This window comes from Dasypus novemcinctus, chromosome 4 (assembly GCF_030445035.2).
Source record: "Dasypus novemcinctus isolate mDasNov1 chromosome 4, mDasNov1.1.hap2, whole genome shotgun sequence".
Taxonomy (NCBI): Eukaryota; Metazoa; Chordata; class Mammalia; order Cingulata; family Dasypodidae; genus Dasypus; species Dasypus novemcinctus.
The window spans coordinates 51,775,236-51,792,372 of record NC_080676.1 but is presented as its reverse complement, the minus strand read 5'-3'; the positions used below and the strand labels follow the sequence as shown (position 1 = coordinate 51,792,372).

The 17,137-nt window shown below is 39.5% G+C and overlaps 1 non-coding gene across 1 annotated transcript; it reads right to left on the bottom strand.

Annotated features, from left to right (window-relative positions):
* Positions 1-8,956: 8,956 nt before the first annotated feature.
* Positions 8,957-9,063, bottom strand: LOC111762591 (U6 spliceosomal RNA). Its single transcript, XR_002795674.2, has one exon. It is a non-coding gene; the product is annotated as a U6 spliceosomal RNA (small nuclear RNA).
* Between the last annotated feature and the right edge of the window lie 8,074 nt (positions 9,064-17,137).

Sequence of the window (17,137 nt, the reverse complement as noted above, 5' to 3'; positions counted from 1 at the left end):
AAGAAAATACTAAAAGTCCATTTTTTCAAATGCTTTGTGAAATGAGCCATGAAATAAACAAATTGATGATCATTGCAATGATCACCACGGAGAAGGTAAATGTGTCACATGGCATACTTAAACATTGTAAGGTTGAGGAGAGAGCAGAAGTAAACCAGGAATCTCCCATGGAGTAAAAAAAAGAGTGGTCTAGCTTTGCAAACATCATAGATTTGATACACGGAGGACACCTAAAAAAAGACAGCCAAGGTGAAATAAGAGTAATCTGGAAGAATTGCTTGCTAATCACCTAATTCCACTATTGTAGAAAGCATTCCAATGGGTGCTACTAAATAAAGAGGAAATCTTAAGTACTAGATTCAAAAGCCAACCAGTGAAGCAGCATTTAAAAAGGTATTTTATCTGGGGAGTATTTATACATTTTCTAAGCTACATTTCTAATAAATGGAATGGCACATGTGACTGGTAACTCAGGAAAACATGTGAAAACCATTATAAGAGCAGGAATATTTTACTCAAATAATAACAAGCCATTTCTTCCTTAGGCAAGTGGTTCCAACTGGATAATTGTAGAGGGAAATATTCATGGTCAGGAATTCAGAACCTCAATCACATGAGGGCACACAGGTATATCTGGCTTGGGATGAACTTGAAATATATAGTAAAGAAAAACTTAACAGTGAGTGGCAGACTTATAGGCTCAAAATGTTTATCTCCATTTTCTCTTCAAAAGCTTTCTGGAAAATAGATTTTCATGATATTTTAGACAATATGATATTCTATCTTCTGTAAGTTTAATAGAAAGTTCAAATTGGACTAACCAGATATAAAACAAAAGATTATTTTATTATACCTTGGTAACTCTGTGTTTCTATTCAATATTTTCTCAAATGGAATACTAGTGCTTTGATCATTTTAATTTTCATCATTTTATATTTATCGAATGCCAATGCTCAAGATGCTACACAGAAGACGTAAAAACTAACTAAATCAGTAAAGTAAAGGGTAATTATCCAGTGAATTTGGGCAACTAACTAAAGCTGGAAGCATTTCTATTTGCAGGCTTGAAGCATTAATTATTTTTGTAAATGTCTTGGGATTATGGAGGAGCAAAGAATCAGGGGGATTAGGAAGAAACTTTTGTAAATAGTGTCTATAATTTAGTTGATTATGGTTTAGACAGTCTAAACCATACTACTCAGTTTATAATGATCAAGAATGTTAAGGGAAAGGATGGAGGAGTGTAGCAGTTTGTTATAGTTATAAATTCCAAAAATAGATACTGGATTATGTTTGTAAACTGGTCTGTTTCTGGGCATGATTAAATTATGGTTAGGATTTTTGATTGGGCCACATTAGTAGGGTGTTGAGTCCCCACCCTTGGTGGCAAAGGACAGAGCTAGAGGTTTTTGATGTTGGAGGTTTCTGATGTTGGAGTTTGATGCTAAAGTCTTAAGCTGGAACCCTGGGAAGTAAGTACACAGAGGAGAGAAGGAAAAAGGGAAGAGAGGAGTCCTGAGCCTAGAGAGGAGAAAACCCTGGGAAGAGAGGAATCCTGAGCCCAGAGAGAAGCCAGACCCAGGAAGAGAGTAAGCCAGGAAGCCAGAGCCCTCACAGACATCAGCAGCCATCTTGCTCCAACACATAAAAATAGACATTGGTGAGGGAAGTAACCTATGCTTTATGGCCTGTTATCTGTAAGCTCCTCCCCCAAGTAAATACCTTTATAGAAACCAGCAGATTTCTGGTATTTTGCATTAGCACCCCTTTGGCTGACTAATACAGGGAGGAAAAGAGACAACTTAAAAAACAAAAGTTGGCTCCATATTTGAGCAACAAAATAAAGTAGTATTGGATTATAACCTAAAGTATAAAGTAAATACCTAGAAGTTTGTACTCATATAAATAAATATTAAATAAAGCATTAAATGAGGGAGAAGAGACAAACCTCCCATGCATAATTCCAAATAATTTGTGTGGATAGGTTACCATCAAGGAGGCGGAACATAATTCCCCATTCTTTAAGTGTGGGTTGTACATACTGACTTCCTTCTAAAAAGTACAGTATGAAAAGGGAGATTAAAAAGGTAACTTTACAGTGCAGCCTTTCTCTAAGCCAAATTCAGCATATAAAAGCAGTACCTTCCCCTCAGCATGGGACATGACTCCTGGGGATGAGCCTCGCTGTCACTGAGGAATTACTACCAAGAACCAACGAGCAATGCAACTGGAAAAGGACCTTGAATAAAAGGAGGGAAAGGTAAAGACAAATGAGTTTATATGACTGAGAGACTTCAAAGTGAGTCAGGAGGTCATCTCAGAGGTAATACTTATATACTTCTCAGCAGGATCTCATAGACTGCCAAAGTAGATACTACCCCAAAGAGTGGGCTTCCTGGGGGTTCTGGAGGCACCCAGGTACTGCAGTCATGTCAGATAGCTCTGGAGTTAGGTGCCTTGCCAGTGGGCCCTTTTTGGGGGTTTGTGCTCCCAAGTGTGACAGAGTTGGACTCAGTGTGACTTCTCTATATGTGCCTCTTCTGTCCCTTCTATTTGAACCTATAGTTGGTAGGTGACCATCCACAAGACTTGAATCTTTGGTGTCTCCATGTGCCAGCTAAGCCTCAGCAGAGTTGTAATACCTACTCTCCAGTTCAGGAAAACAAGGAAGTGAGGATGGATAACCACCATACCAAGGATCTGAGAGAGTCTGCAACTACAAGCAAGAGAGTCCCATGCATCAGCCTTATGGGATTGAGCCCGCCTCTCAATTAGAGGTGTAGTGAGCATCACCATGCCAGAATCCTCAGGATTGGGGAATAAAATATAAACTAAAGTGGGCTTACTGGTATTCTATACAGAATTATTGTGATTTCAGCAATGGAAGAAAGTATATCATTGATGGAGAGACAGTGGCCACTGGAGGTGCTGAAGGCAGGGAGGGAGAAAAAGAGATGTAATATAGGGCATTTTTAGGACTTGAAATTGTCCTGAATGACATTGCAAAGACAGATACAGGCCATTGTATATCCTGCCATAATCAACAGAATTGAATGGGAAAGAATGCAAACTACAATGTAAATTATAATCCATGCTTAGTGGCAATGCTCCAAATGTATTCATCAATTGCAATGAATGTACCACACTAATGAAAGATGTTGTTAATGTGGGGAAAGGTGGGAGGGAAGGTGAGAATCCCTTATTTTTTTGTGTAACATTTTGTGTAATCTAAGTATTTTTCTAAAAAATAAAAAATATATTTAGAAAAAAAAGGTAACTTTACAGTAGAGAAACCTGCCAAACACTGCCTTAGTCAGGTTATTAAGGTAAGCATCAATAGTAGTAAGCATGCTGATAGTATGTAACCGTAACATGATGATATGAGAATGGCACTATACTATACATCTGTGATCTTCCTCCCAAAATCCATAACAGCAGTCTAGTCACGAGAAAAGAATTAAATATACTCCAAGGGAGGAGCATTTTCCCAAATTCCTCACCAGTGCTCCTCAAAATAGTCAAGATCTTCAAAAATGAGGAGAATCTGAGAAACCAAGAGGAATTAAGAAAAGCCTAAGAAGACAACGAGGAATGAAGGAAGGAATGAAGTTTGATTCATTAATAATAATAATAATAGTATACTAATAAAGTATAATTGTATTCATAATATTGGTATATTAATAGTGACAAATGTACCATGCTAATATAAGAAGTTAATAATATGGGAAATTGGGTGTAGAATATATGGGAACTCTCTTTCCTATCTTTGCCTTTTTTCTGTATTTTTCTAAAAACATTCTAAAATTTTAAAAAATCGTGTTTTGGAAGATTTGCCAAAAGAGAGAGTGAATGTGAGAGAGAGAAAAATGGGTATTAAAAGAAGAGGTGTTAATTGTAAAACCAGGAGCTCTCAGTCCAGTGGAACCTAGTGTGTCAGCACTGGGAAAAAAGTCAAAATTAATCTCTAAATGCCAAGGAGAACCGATTGGAACAGTGTGTTAAGAATAGCTGGGGGGATATTCATAATCACAATTAGCACCTTGGCTGACCGGGAGCCAAAAATAAAAGGTGAGGTAGAGCACACTGTCCAGGGTCATAAACAGGCCCTGTGATGGCATGTGAAATGAGGCCAGCAATCAAAGAAACGCAAGTTTAGGTAAACAGCATTCAGGTGTGTAACAAGCATTCCTCTGTTAGGTGTTCTTTCTGAAGAGTTGACGTTTTTCTTCAGAATTGTTTTTTTGACTTTTTTGTCATTTTCACAAAGTTTTTTATGTCTAGATCCAGGCTCTGCTTCTCACTACCATGAATTTTGCCTAGTAAAAGAGGACCTAATAACAACACTTCACATTGCGGGATCTGACCATTCTTCAGCTTCAGCAGCAGATTCTTTATTTGGAGGGACTGAGTCATCCATTTCTCAACTTTCTCACCAGCCAAGTATTTTTAACTTACTGTCAGCTATGGAGTGAACATTAGAGTCTATAAGGAAAAACATAGTCTCTTTCAATTTTCTGCTTTTGATTGCTGAATCCAGCCATGTAGTACATCAAAAAGTAGGGTCTTTCTATCTGAAAATAAGGTTGGCTTTCACATTTTTCTCCATTTTGTTAAATGCTCACAGTGAGGCTCCACTGCTTTAAACAGGATCTAGTGATAACTTGCCTGTACTACCCTAAGGAGTGCAGTAGCCTTGAACTCCCCAGTGGGCTCCAGGGATAGAAAGTTCATAGGGATGGTTGCATCCAGTTCCCTATACCAGGAGGACCTGCCCGGGAAGGTGAGCCTCTATGGATCTTTTCTGGTATACCTCAAAGGCCTGGGAATGGACCAGAAAAAGCTTAATTTCTGCTATAGAGCCAATGAACACACTGATACTTAAGAACAAAACTCCATGAAAACAGAGTTTGTTTCAACATCTAAAAGAAATTATCAGGGTTCCATTTGGTTCTCAGGTCTAAACAGAAAATGGAAGTAGGGAGACCAAGAAGAGTGGCATGTTTGTCATCGTCTGTGTTCATGGGAAAATGGCAATTAAAAGCAGTTAAGCAAGACTTTTCCTTCTCCCTTTGTTGCTATTTGTGAGACAGGTAAAGGATGGCTTTCATGGTCAGGGATAGAAAGGGATCTGAAAATGACTGGATATTACAGAATGGTGACATTCAGATAATAACAGTTCTGTGTGATGCATTTAAAATCAGAAAGAATAAATTAGCCCTGAGATAGGAACACCAGGGAAAACATCAAAGCCAATTAAGGAATGATCAACAGAGATACAGGCTGAGCACATACCCGATGCCCAGAATTGTAAGCACAGAGGAAGAAGATGGAGGTTAAGTGAGAAAAGGCCTTCTGTACTATGTGATCAGAGTGAGGTACAAGGTGGGGAGGTTTGAAGACAAACCCTGAGGCACAGTGATGGTCAGTGCAGAAGGAAAGAGTGAAACCTGAGTGATGCAAGTTTGAAGAAAAGTCCATAGTGTCCTGTCTGTCCTCAAGAGTCTTTGTGGATATTTTGAAGGGCAACACCAAACTCATGTCTATAAAAAGAAAGCAAATACTTACAGGGAACACTTATAGAGCAATTATTATGAAACAAGCATTGTTCTAAATCTGTAAATATACAAACTCAATCTTTACAACAATCCTGTGAGATAGAGACTTTTAATGCTCCTATTTTATAGATGAGGAAACTGAGGCAAAGAGTGGACAAGTGACTTGGCCAAGGTTACCCAGCTGACAGGTGCTATCTTAGCCACTATCTGCTGATTCATGTCACACACAAGCTGCCTGCCTCCAGGGAAGAACATGCTTTTAGCTGTGATGTGATCTAAAATAATTATTTTCAAGTTCATTCTTTGGAGCCCACTTTCTTGCTCCATCTTTGTTCTTTCATGTATTCATTCCACAAATATCTACTATCGGTACCGTGCACTGGAATAGGATTTGGGGATATAAAACATCCCAAAATCCATGACTTTCTGAAGCATACATTCCAAAGAGGGCTAACAAAGAAAAAATAAAATTAATGATAGCCATATTAGAAGGTAATAAGTATGGTGGAGACAAAAAAAACAGAGAGGATGGACAGCATGGTAACTGCAATTTTAATAGTGTGGTGAGAGAAGTTCTCACCAACATCTCTATGAAAAGGGGACGGGAGCAAGCTATGTAGATAACTGGGGAAAAATCATTCCAGATAGAGAGAATAGAAAGCATGAATATCTTGAGAACAGAAAGACTTAAAATGCTCAAGAAACATTTAAGGGGACTTTGTGGCTAGAATGGATTTATATGTGAATAAGGCCCTAGGCCAAGCCTCAAAATGTTGATTACTTTATACACAAGTAAAGTACAAGCAGTCTCCAAATAACATATGTTTCATGTAATGTTCTTACCTGGAAATATTTCCCTTTCCATATTATTCTTCAAGAAATAACTCATAAGTCACCAATGCCCCTCAGATTCCTCTTTCTTCTCTTGCTGTAAGCAGTACATGCCTTTTCCAAACTCCTTAGGCATTTGTCACTTTCCACCTTGTATTTGATTAGAGTTACTTTTATGTCTTTCTGTCCCTCTATAATCATATAGATTCATTGAGGGCAGGACATGGACCTAGCTCATTGTTTTATTCTCTGCAGAGTTTAGCCTTGCTCATAGTAAATGTTCAATAAACATTTTTTGAGAAGGTTAGAGTATGTGCTATCTATCAAACTAAGTTCTGTATTACAAGAATATCATTACCATCACATCCATATTTTGTTGCAAAGAGGAATAATATCCTTCATTGAATTTTTGGTTGCATAATATTTCCAAAGTTTTTTGCCAAAATATCGCATTTCATCAGTTAGATTTCAAGCTACAGTGATCTTAGAGTACCACATTTTGCCATAGACCCATAAATGAAAAGAAAGGTATTAGTTTAAGCAATTTTCTATAAATAAGTAAAGATGGCAGTTCATAAAATACATTTGCTTATATAATAAAAAAAAAAGAAGAAGAATATATTTGAATATGTCAAGGAGATAAAACATTTAAAAACTAGGCTGAATTTCCATTTTGGCCCAATATGGCATTGACCAGTGAGTTATGCTCTATTATTTTCTGACTGAAGACTCATTTGATAGGATGTCTTTTTTTAAAATATTTTTTTTATTAGAGAAGATGTGAACTTACAATATAATCATCAAGTGTATGGAATTCCCATACAACACCCCTCCACCAACATACTGTACTGTTGTGGAACATTTGTTACATAATTACAAGATAATATCATTAAACTACTACCACTAACTATGATCTATAGTCTATAGTCCATACATTTAATATATTTTTCCATAACCCCCCATTATTAACATAGTATGTATTTGGCATGGATGCGAGAATATTACAGTATTGCTGTTGACTACAGTCCAGAGGTTACATTAATTGTATTTTTCCGATGCTTCTCCACATTCTTACCACCTTGCAATAGTGATGTACATTTATTTTAGTTCATAGAAATTCAAACCATAATTCTCATCCACCTCTGGGTTCACTCTGTTGTTCAGTCCCTAGATTATTCTCTAGGTTTCTTTCAAGTGATATTTATATCCCTAGACTACCCTTTTTTGGCCACACTCCCATTTAAAACCAGCTGCATCAGTTTTACTCACTAAAATGTGCTACCATCAACTCTATCCATTTCCACAATTTTCAGTCAAGTTAGTTAAAACTTCTATATCCATTAAGCATCAGTACCCCTTCTCAGCCTTCCTCTTATTTTCTAATAACCTATTCTCTAGGTTTTAACTCCACACATTTATTCTTCGTACTCAGTTCATGTTAGTGAAACCATGCAACATTTGTCCTCTTGTGTCTGGTTATTTCACTTAGCATGTGTCTTCAAGGTTCATCCATGTTATCATATGTGTCTCAATTACATTTCTTACAGCAGCATAGTATTTCATCATATCTATATACACATTTTGTTTACCCAGTCATCAGTTGATGGACACTGGGCTGTTTCCATCTTTTGGCGATAGTGAATAACACCACTGTGAACATCAGTGTGCAAATGCCTGTTTGCGTCACAGTTTTCAGTTCCTCTGGATATATTCCTAGTAGAGGAATTGCTAGATATGGCAGCTCCATATTTAGCTTCCTGAGGAACTGCAAACTGTCTTCTGCAGAGGCTGCACCATTTTACATTCCCAACAAGTCTTTGGAAAAATGTCTATTTAAATCTTTTGCCCATTTTTTATTGGATTGCATACTCTTTTATTATTGAGTCTTATGATCTCTTTATCCAGAATGGAAATCAAACCCTTTTCAGATATGTGATTTCCAAATATTTTCTCTCTTTGAGTGGGCTGCCTTTCCACCTTCTTGACAAAGTCCTTTGAATCACAAAAGTATTTAAGTTTAAGGAGGTATATTTATCCATGTTTTCTTTTGTCACTTGTGCTTTCAATATAAGGTTTAAGAATCCATCACCTACCACCAGTTCTTGAAGATGTTTTCCTACATTTTCTTAGGAGTTTTATAGTTCTAGCTTTTATATTTAGGTCTTTGATCCACTATTAGTCACCTTCTGGGTAAGGTATGAGATAGGAGCCCTCTTCCTTTCTTTTGGCTACGGATATCCAGTTCTCCCAATACCATTTGTTGAATAGACTGTTCTGCCCCAGCTGGGTGGATTTGACAGGCTTGTAAAAATCACTTGACTGTAGATATGAGGGTCTGTTTATGAACCATAACTTTGGTTCAATTTGTCTATGTGTCTGTCTTTATGCCAGTGCCATGCTGTTTTTACGACTATAGTAAGGTAATATGATTTAAAGTCTGGCAACGAGAGTCCTCCAACTTCACTCTTTCTTTTTAAGATGTTTCTGAGTATTCAGTACTCCTTGCCCTTCCAAATAAATTTGATAATTGTGTTTTCCATTTCTTTAAAAATACACTGGTGGTATTTTTTTAAAATACAGAACACTTTACAAATTTGTGTGTCATCCTTGTGCAGGGACCATGCTAATCATCTTTATATCTTTCCAATTTTAGTATATGTGTTGTCTAAACAAGCACTCACCAGGATGTCTTTTTAAAAGGGTAACACAGAATCTTCCATGGAGTTGTTATGACATTATAGCTCATGATTCACTACCACAAAGCTTTCAAAAATCAAAAAGTATAGAGACAATGTAGTAGAGAATACTTCAGCACTTAAAATAATTTCCTCTCAACACCTCCTTATTCCTCTGGCATAGAAAGTGGTCTACAATATCATGCAACTGATCTGAAATTGGCCAGGTAACATTTCAGCTCCATAGTGATTATTGCTTTTGAAAGAGTGAAAAATAAAGGACAAATCAAGTTCCCGATTGAGAAAGAGTAAAAGGAAGCCAAAACTTGATTATTCCTGCAGAAGTTCCAGGGATGGAATTTGTAACACACACACACACACACCTGCCTCACCACTCCTGGCTTGAAGAATCACTTTTCTTGAGTCAAAAGTATCAATCCTGTAGAACGAGTGTCTTTAAATCATGTGAAGAAAAGAAAGGCCTTGTATCCTTAACATATATATATATACACACACACACATACACACACACAATTTTTTTCCTGGAGTCATTTGATTCTTTTTCCAAGTGAGAGAGAATTTGGAGGAACAAATTCCTTGCTTGGAATTGTTTCTGCCTTCTGGGTCTTTCTGGGGACATAGAGTGACCTTAGGTGACATGACCCAGTTGGGGTGCTTGGGCCTCTATGTGGAAGCTTTGCTGGAAGATGCTGGCCCTTGGCCTTTGGAGGCCTTCTCTACAGATTCCCATCTATCCTCCAGTTTAGCAGTAGGTGAACACAGCTGATGCTCAGGACTGGGTGTCTCAAAAGGCTTCTGCTCAGAGACCCACAGATCAACCGGGACTTGATATCCTGGTACTGAGGAGTATGAAGGGATGGCAGATGCAAAGCTCTGGCTCTCAGGTCCTAGGAACCTCTTAGCCCCAAAACAACATAATTTAATACTGTCTGTGCCACCCCAGGTTTCAAACCAGGAGTTTCTCTGAGTGAAACTATTTCCCTCTCTCCCCCTCCCATTTCTCAAGCCAGAATCTCTTCCTCAATTGTCTGGGACATAGTTTTTTCCCCAAAGCCCATCCTAGCTTTTTATTCTGACAGTCCTTAATCATTCATGTGTCTCACTTGGCCAGGTGTGGAACATAATGCTGAACAAGGCAGATGTGGGCCTTGTATTCATTAAGGATAGAAGGCCGGGTGAGAGCTGTGAAGTGTAGGGGATGATAACCCCTATCTGCCAAAGGGGTGCTGATGCAAAGCATCAGAAATCTGTTGGCTTTTATAAAGGGTATTTATTTGGAGTAGAAGCTTACAATCCCAACACTGAGGGAGGTCCAACTCAAAATACCCTAAGAGTTCCTTTCTCACCGAAGTCAGCTGCCCAGGTGTCTGCCTTCCCTCTAGGCTGCTTCTCTCAGGCTCAACTGCTCTGCTTCTTCCTGCAGGCTGACATAGGGCTTGTCTCTTAGAGCTTCCTATGTCAGTCTTGGCTCTCTTCCCAAGGTCAGTTGTAAGCTATCGGGCAAAATGGTTCATCTCTCCAGGGGACTTTATCTGTTTGAGCCTTCTCCTTTCTGTCACAAGGCAGGATCAGAAATGACAGAGCTCTCTTTCCATGTGTCTGTTGGTCTGTGTGAATATATCTGTTTATTAATATATCAGACCCACTAAGGGGGTGGGGACTCAATCTGAGTCATGCTTTACTAATGTGGTCAAATCAAAAAGCCCGCAAAGCAATCTTAACAGGTAATCTAAGCAAAGACACCTCAGATGAATTTAATGCTATCAAAGGGTATCACACCCAGAGGAATAGATTATTTTACAAACATAATGTTTCTCTTTTGGGGATTCATAAATAATCTCAAACTGCCACAACCTTCAATCCACTTCCTAATGCAAGAAGGCATGTTTAAAAATGCATTACACAACGAAAGACTGGTAAGCACTGACATGAAGTGAGATCCTCAGTGAGAGGCAAAGGCTATGTTAGAATCACAAGAGGGGATTTTCTAAAATCTACAAGCCCCAAAATAACCACCATCCCTTCCAACTACTCCCTCCCACTCCACTTTAATACTACCCTAATCATCTCTTCTTGCAACCAAGGTAATGACAAAATCTGTATTTTTCCTTCTCCGCAATCCTTTTTCCCCACCCTGCAGTCTGATGAGCATGAATGGAGCTGGGGGTGGAGAGACAGCACACATTTTTGTTTTGCATTTCCAAAATTGGTTTATGGCATTAGCAGAGTCAGACACTTGAAGAAAGAAAAGAGGGGAAAAAAAAAACAACTTTTGGAGATTATGACAATTTGGCTGTGACTACAAAAGCTATATATCCTGAAGGTCTCAAAACAAAGCATTTATAGAGTGAGAAACCTTTAAAAGGAAACTAGATGTCCAAAGGGCAGTTTTCCCATTGCTTGGATAAGAGAGAACAGTTTGAATGGTGAGCTGGAGGTGAAACACGGATGCTGAGGACCTGGGAGGAGCCTGGGATGCTGTCCTCCTCTGGATTGAAACAAGGAGGACCACAGTTGCCTCCATGCCAGGAATCCCATGAGTGGGGGCAGGGGGCTTCTCCAAGTTGAGGAGGTCCTTTCCCACCTTCTCACAATGTGATTCAGACACTGTACAGCACGAAAAAAGCCTCAAGCCCCTATGATGCCCAGCTGTGAGTTCACAGGAGCAGAAGAGGGAGCTACGTAGCAGAACGCCAATGCCTTCCCCAGAGTCTTAACTTCGCTGGTGTGGAGAGTGGAACACAGTCAAGAGCCTCCAAACATTCGGAAAGACTCAAGAGTCACAGAAGTGGCTGAAAAGGCTTCTTTTCACTCATGGTTCTGGGCCAGAGGATACAGACTGCAGAGACTTCTCAGAAAGAGAAAACCGAAGAGCAAATGGAAGGAGATTCCACTGTGGGAACCAGAAGGATCAGAGGAGGACAGGCAAAGCAGAAGCCCTTTCCCTAAGTCATGCTAACTTGCCAGGAACTTAAGGGAAGCAAAGGGAAGAGGTAGAAAATTATGATTAGACTGAATTTTAGACCAGAAGGGACTGTGGTTTGAACTAGTAGTGATTATTGTCAAAGTGACAACACCAGAGATCTTCACTTTCAAAGGAAAAAAAGTTACAACTTTGCATATCCAGGTTTGTGGACTATTGTTACTTCTAAAGCTCATGCCTTTTTTACTGGTACAGAATAAGAAGGAAATTTATTAACAGCCCATGGCAGGATTGAACAAATCACACCACAAATCTAAATTATCTTCTTCCTCAACACTTCCTTGAAAAGTTCATGGCAAACTTATGTACAAAGATAGTAACACATGACCTACTCAAGCATTTCATAATAAGAAACCAGACTGATTAATTAAGTCAAAGACCAGTGCAAGGTCTTTCTCCTAGTAAAATTTTAGTGCAAATGAATAAACCATAGCTATTTCTAATAGAGTTAATAGGAATGTTGGAAATTAAATAACGGTTGTGCACAAACCAGAAGTAGCGAGTAGGTTTATATCACATGTCTACTCTCTGGATTTGCTATAGGGTGTTTTTAAGACACAGTAGTTAGGGAAGCAGACGTGGTCAACGGATAGAGCATCTGCCTGCCACATGGGCAGTCCAGGGCTCAAACCCAGGGCCTCCTAACCCATGTGGAGCTGGCCCATGTGCAGTGCTGATGCGCGCAAGGAATGTTATGCCACGCAGGGGTGTCCCCCGTGTAGGGGAGCCCCACACGCATGGAGTGTGCCCCGCAAGAAGAGCCACCCTGCACAAAAAAAAAGCACAACCTGCCCAGGAGTGGCACCACGCACACAGAGAGCTGACACAGCAAGATGACACAACAAAAAGAGACACAGATTCTGGGTGCCGCTGACAAGTATACAAAAAGACACGGAAGAACATACAGTGAATGGACACAGAGAGCAGACAACTGGGGGGTGGAGGGGGTGGGGAGAAATAAATAAATCTTTAAAAAATAACAGTAGTTAGAACGCCAACTCTGGAGTCAGGGAGTCTGAGTTGGAATTCAGATTCTGCCCCAATAAGCACAATGACATGTGTGAATCTCAGATGTATTAATTATGATGAATGAAAGAAGTGGGACTCAAAAGACTACATACTTTGATCCCATTTATATGGCATTATGTTTGTGATTCCATTTATATGACATTTTGGAAAAGGTCAAATTGGAGGCACAAAAACAAAACAAGTCAAGACTCATAGAACTGTATATCAAAAACAGCACAGTAATAAAAAGAATAATAAAAGGATAAATAATATTTAATCCCTTTTTTGCCACTTAATGGCTAGTAGTATTTTATTCATAGGACTGTTGAATGAGTAAATGTGAATAATGCCCTTAGAACAGAGCCTGCCACCCCAAAAGGCCTTAGAAAGTGACAGTTACCATCACCACCATCATCATGATGCCTGGTCTGTGCCAGATGTGGCAGATTCTGCAGTGCCCTGCCCAGATCCTCTGTTCACCATTATATCCAATGCACCCATCCCCCAGAGGCTGGAAATATCAGCTGTTGTACCCTCCCAGATGCATTCCTCACTAGAAATTTCCTTCTGGCATGGATCACATCAGCCCGACATTGGCCCTGGGTGGCTCCTGAGAAAGCATTTAACCTTGGGCTGATGTGGGGATATGAAAACCCAGCCCCCTTGCCAAAATTTGGGACAACTTTGAAGTGTCACCCCAGCTCCAGAACTCCTTGTAGGATTGTTTTTGGTCTCAATTACAACCACATTGTGAGTTAAACTCTGGTCATCCGTGACATCCTCAAAGGCAGTGAAGTAAATGTTCAGACTCTGGAGCCAGCATGCCTGGGGTCACTTACTGGCTTGGCGATGGCCAGTGATCTTGCAGGACACTTAACTCTTCTGTTTCTCACTTTCCTTACAGTACTCTGGCAAGGATGAAAGGAGCTAATGATTGTTACAGCATTTCAAACAGTTCCTGGAATATAGAGAACATTAAGAATTGTTAACTCCTGCTAGTACCAGCCCACAGTGATCTAGCTTTTTTCTGAATTTCCGTGACATTCATTGTCTGATCATTAGTCACTTAGCGTATTGTACAAAATTCTATTTTTAATATCTATTTTTGTTTTTGCTTTTGCTCCATCCCAACTCTGGAAGTATTAGTCCCATTTCAGTTTACAAAATAGAGATTCCAAGGAATTAAAAGATTTGCTCAAGATCACTGTCAGACAATGACCTGCCAATTTGTTTTCATAATTTGGACTTTTCTCATTACACCACACCAGTTTTATAAGGAGCTGTTGAAAAGCCTGCTCCACATACATATTTATTTATTTAATTGTATTTAGTATGGAAAAGATAGACCTTAGTAAGGACATAATCATTTACAAATTGAAAGAACATCAAAGGGTAATAAGCCAATCTTCTCCCCACCACCACCAGCACCTTTCACATTTCCACCAAGTCATGGGTTGTCTGACCTTTGAATATTTTCAGTAACAAAGAATTCACAACTTCCTGAGGCAGCTTGGTTTTGTGAAGCTCTCTTGATCAAAAGGGGGCTATATTAAGCCACTCTTCCTAACTACTACTTTCCCTTATTTTTCCTAATTCCGCCTGGGGAGCCACACCAAATAAATCCTTCATCCACACACTAGCCCTACAAATATTTTAAACAGTTATTATATTCTTATTCTTGCTTCCAAGCTAAATAATGCAAATGTCTTCAACCAAACCTCCCATTCCAAAGTTTCAGTGAGCATTCCTCTGGACACAGCCCAGTTTGCTGGCATCCTGAAATCAAATGCCTGAATCCAAACACGGATTCAACACACCTCTGAATGGAACAAGTCAAAAAATATGACATTAAAACCCTCTTAATACTTTTCTTTAATTAATTCGGCCTAGGAATCCTTCCCATTTTGGAAGTCTTGTCATCCTGAAGACTCATGTACAATTTATTGTTAACTAAACTCACCAAATAGATGTTCCAAATCTCTTCCCCACTTCCACCCCATCCTGTCATTGCCTGTTTCTGTATGATTCTCCAATTAAAATTTGTTTGGGGGAAGTGGACTTGGCCCAATGGATAGGGCATCTGCCTACCACAAGGGATGTCCATGGTTCAAACCCCGGGCCTCCTTGACCCATGTGGAGCTGGCCCATGCACAGTGCTGATGCATGCAAGGAGTGCCCTGCCACGCTGGGGTGTATCCCGCATAGGGGAGCCCCATGCACAAGGATTGTGCCCCGTAAGGAGAGCTGCCCAGCACAAAAGGAAGTACAGCCTGCCCAAGAATGGCGCCACACACACAGAGAGCTGACACAACAAGATGATGCAACAACAACAACAAAAAATTTTGTTTGGGTAAATAGAGTACTTTAAGTCAATATATCAGAAGAATTTGGTCATTAATCTTCCCCTAAAATATCAACTCCTCCCAACTTGAGTCCATTTGGACATTTCATCAGCATACCATTGAGATCCACCTCCTAAATATTCATGAAAATAATGACCCACAAGGGGCAAAGACTGAGAGCTCCCTCAAGCATGCCTTTGGTGGCTTACTCAGGTCCCCTTGAGGTTCTGCCGTTCAACCAGTTAACAATGAATTCCACTGCAGTGCAGTGATTCAACCTGCATTCTTCCGTTATTGTTTTCAATGATTCCATGAGGACCAAAATCTCATTGTGCTACATTTCTGTCATTCCCATTATCTCCATCAACCAGCCCTGTTACTCTTTTTTGCATATAGTTCCAGCTTAAAGTAAAAGGTGTTGGGCATTACGCTAAGGAGCATTTCAGGACTTTGGGAGGACTTCACAGGATCTTCTTCAGTCCAGCCTTGAGGACTACGAACTGCCCAGGCAGAAGACACAGCCTGCACACCAAAGGAAAGTAGATCATGGCACATTCAAAAAACTGAAATTGAGCCCTATACTAAGAGGAAAGAGAGCAAGGGGAAAAAGAGTGAAGAGAGAGATAAAAGGGACCAGACCTTGTTAGGAATTTGGACTTTATCCTGAGGACTATGGGGAGCCACAGATGACTGATGTTAAATAAGAGAGTGACATGATCAGATTTGCATTTTACAAAGTTCCCAGGTAAAAGCTGTTCTGGGAACTCCTGCTTTGACAAGAAAGTGGAGATAGTTGACCTCTAAGGTGCCATCCAAAGCAAAAAGTCTGTGGTTCTACGGCTTAACTAATCAAGAAACTCAAAGGAAGGTTATCCTCTTTAGTAGGAGTTGCATCTTCCATCTGCTCACAAAGTTCTTTAGATTTATCACTCCAGTTGTGTGTGTTCTGGGCAGTGGGTGGTGGAGGAGAGATAATAGCTAACCTCCCAGGACCCCAGCACCAACCCTTGCATGTCACAGTAGAATAGGGTCACACTGTCACTGACAGTCTTCAACGCACAGCAAGCCGGGCTGCTAAGAACTGGAACAATCAGTGAGCCTAATTTCTAAGCTTTGAAGCACACAAGAATCAGGCTACCAATACTGAAGAATAAAGGATGTTTGATGTAGATATGATTAAAATTTCACTTTTACCAGGCATCATACTGTCAAAAAAATATATACCAGATGATTAGGTGATAAATTTAGGATTTCTTAGTTCTCTTAAGAAAAAATATTCATAACTGTAAATAAGAATAAGAAAATAACTGTACATTCTTGCAATGTCATACTGGAGCAGTATTTAACAGGTCCATTCAAGGATTACCCAGGCTCCTAGAATAACCTGCCATTGCTTGATTTTGCCAGTTAAAATAAAAATTGAGAGCTTAGACTCTGTGAAGGTCCATGTTAATGTGTAGCTCTGTGTCTGGTACAGAAACAATATCCTCTTTCCAAAAGAAATAATTACCCCAAATTTTATGACTAATTTTATGTTGGAGATCAACTAGTTTTGTTTCTAACATAGTAACCTAATTTAAGATGTCTTTGTTAAATTGCCTACAAATACCCAGTTCTTCAAATGCCCTTTGAATCAACTTTATAACCTTACTGTTTCCCTCATTAATTAATGCATTGACCATCTTTGACACATGTTCATTCTATATTTGTTTGAAAGTCATG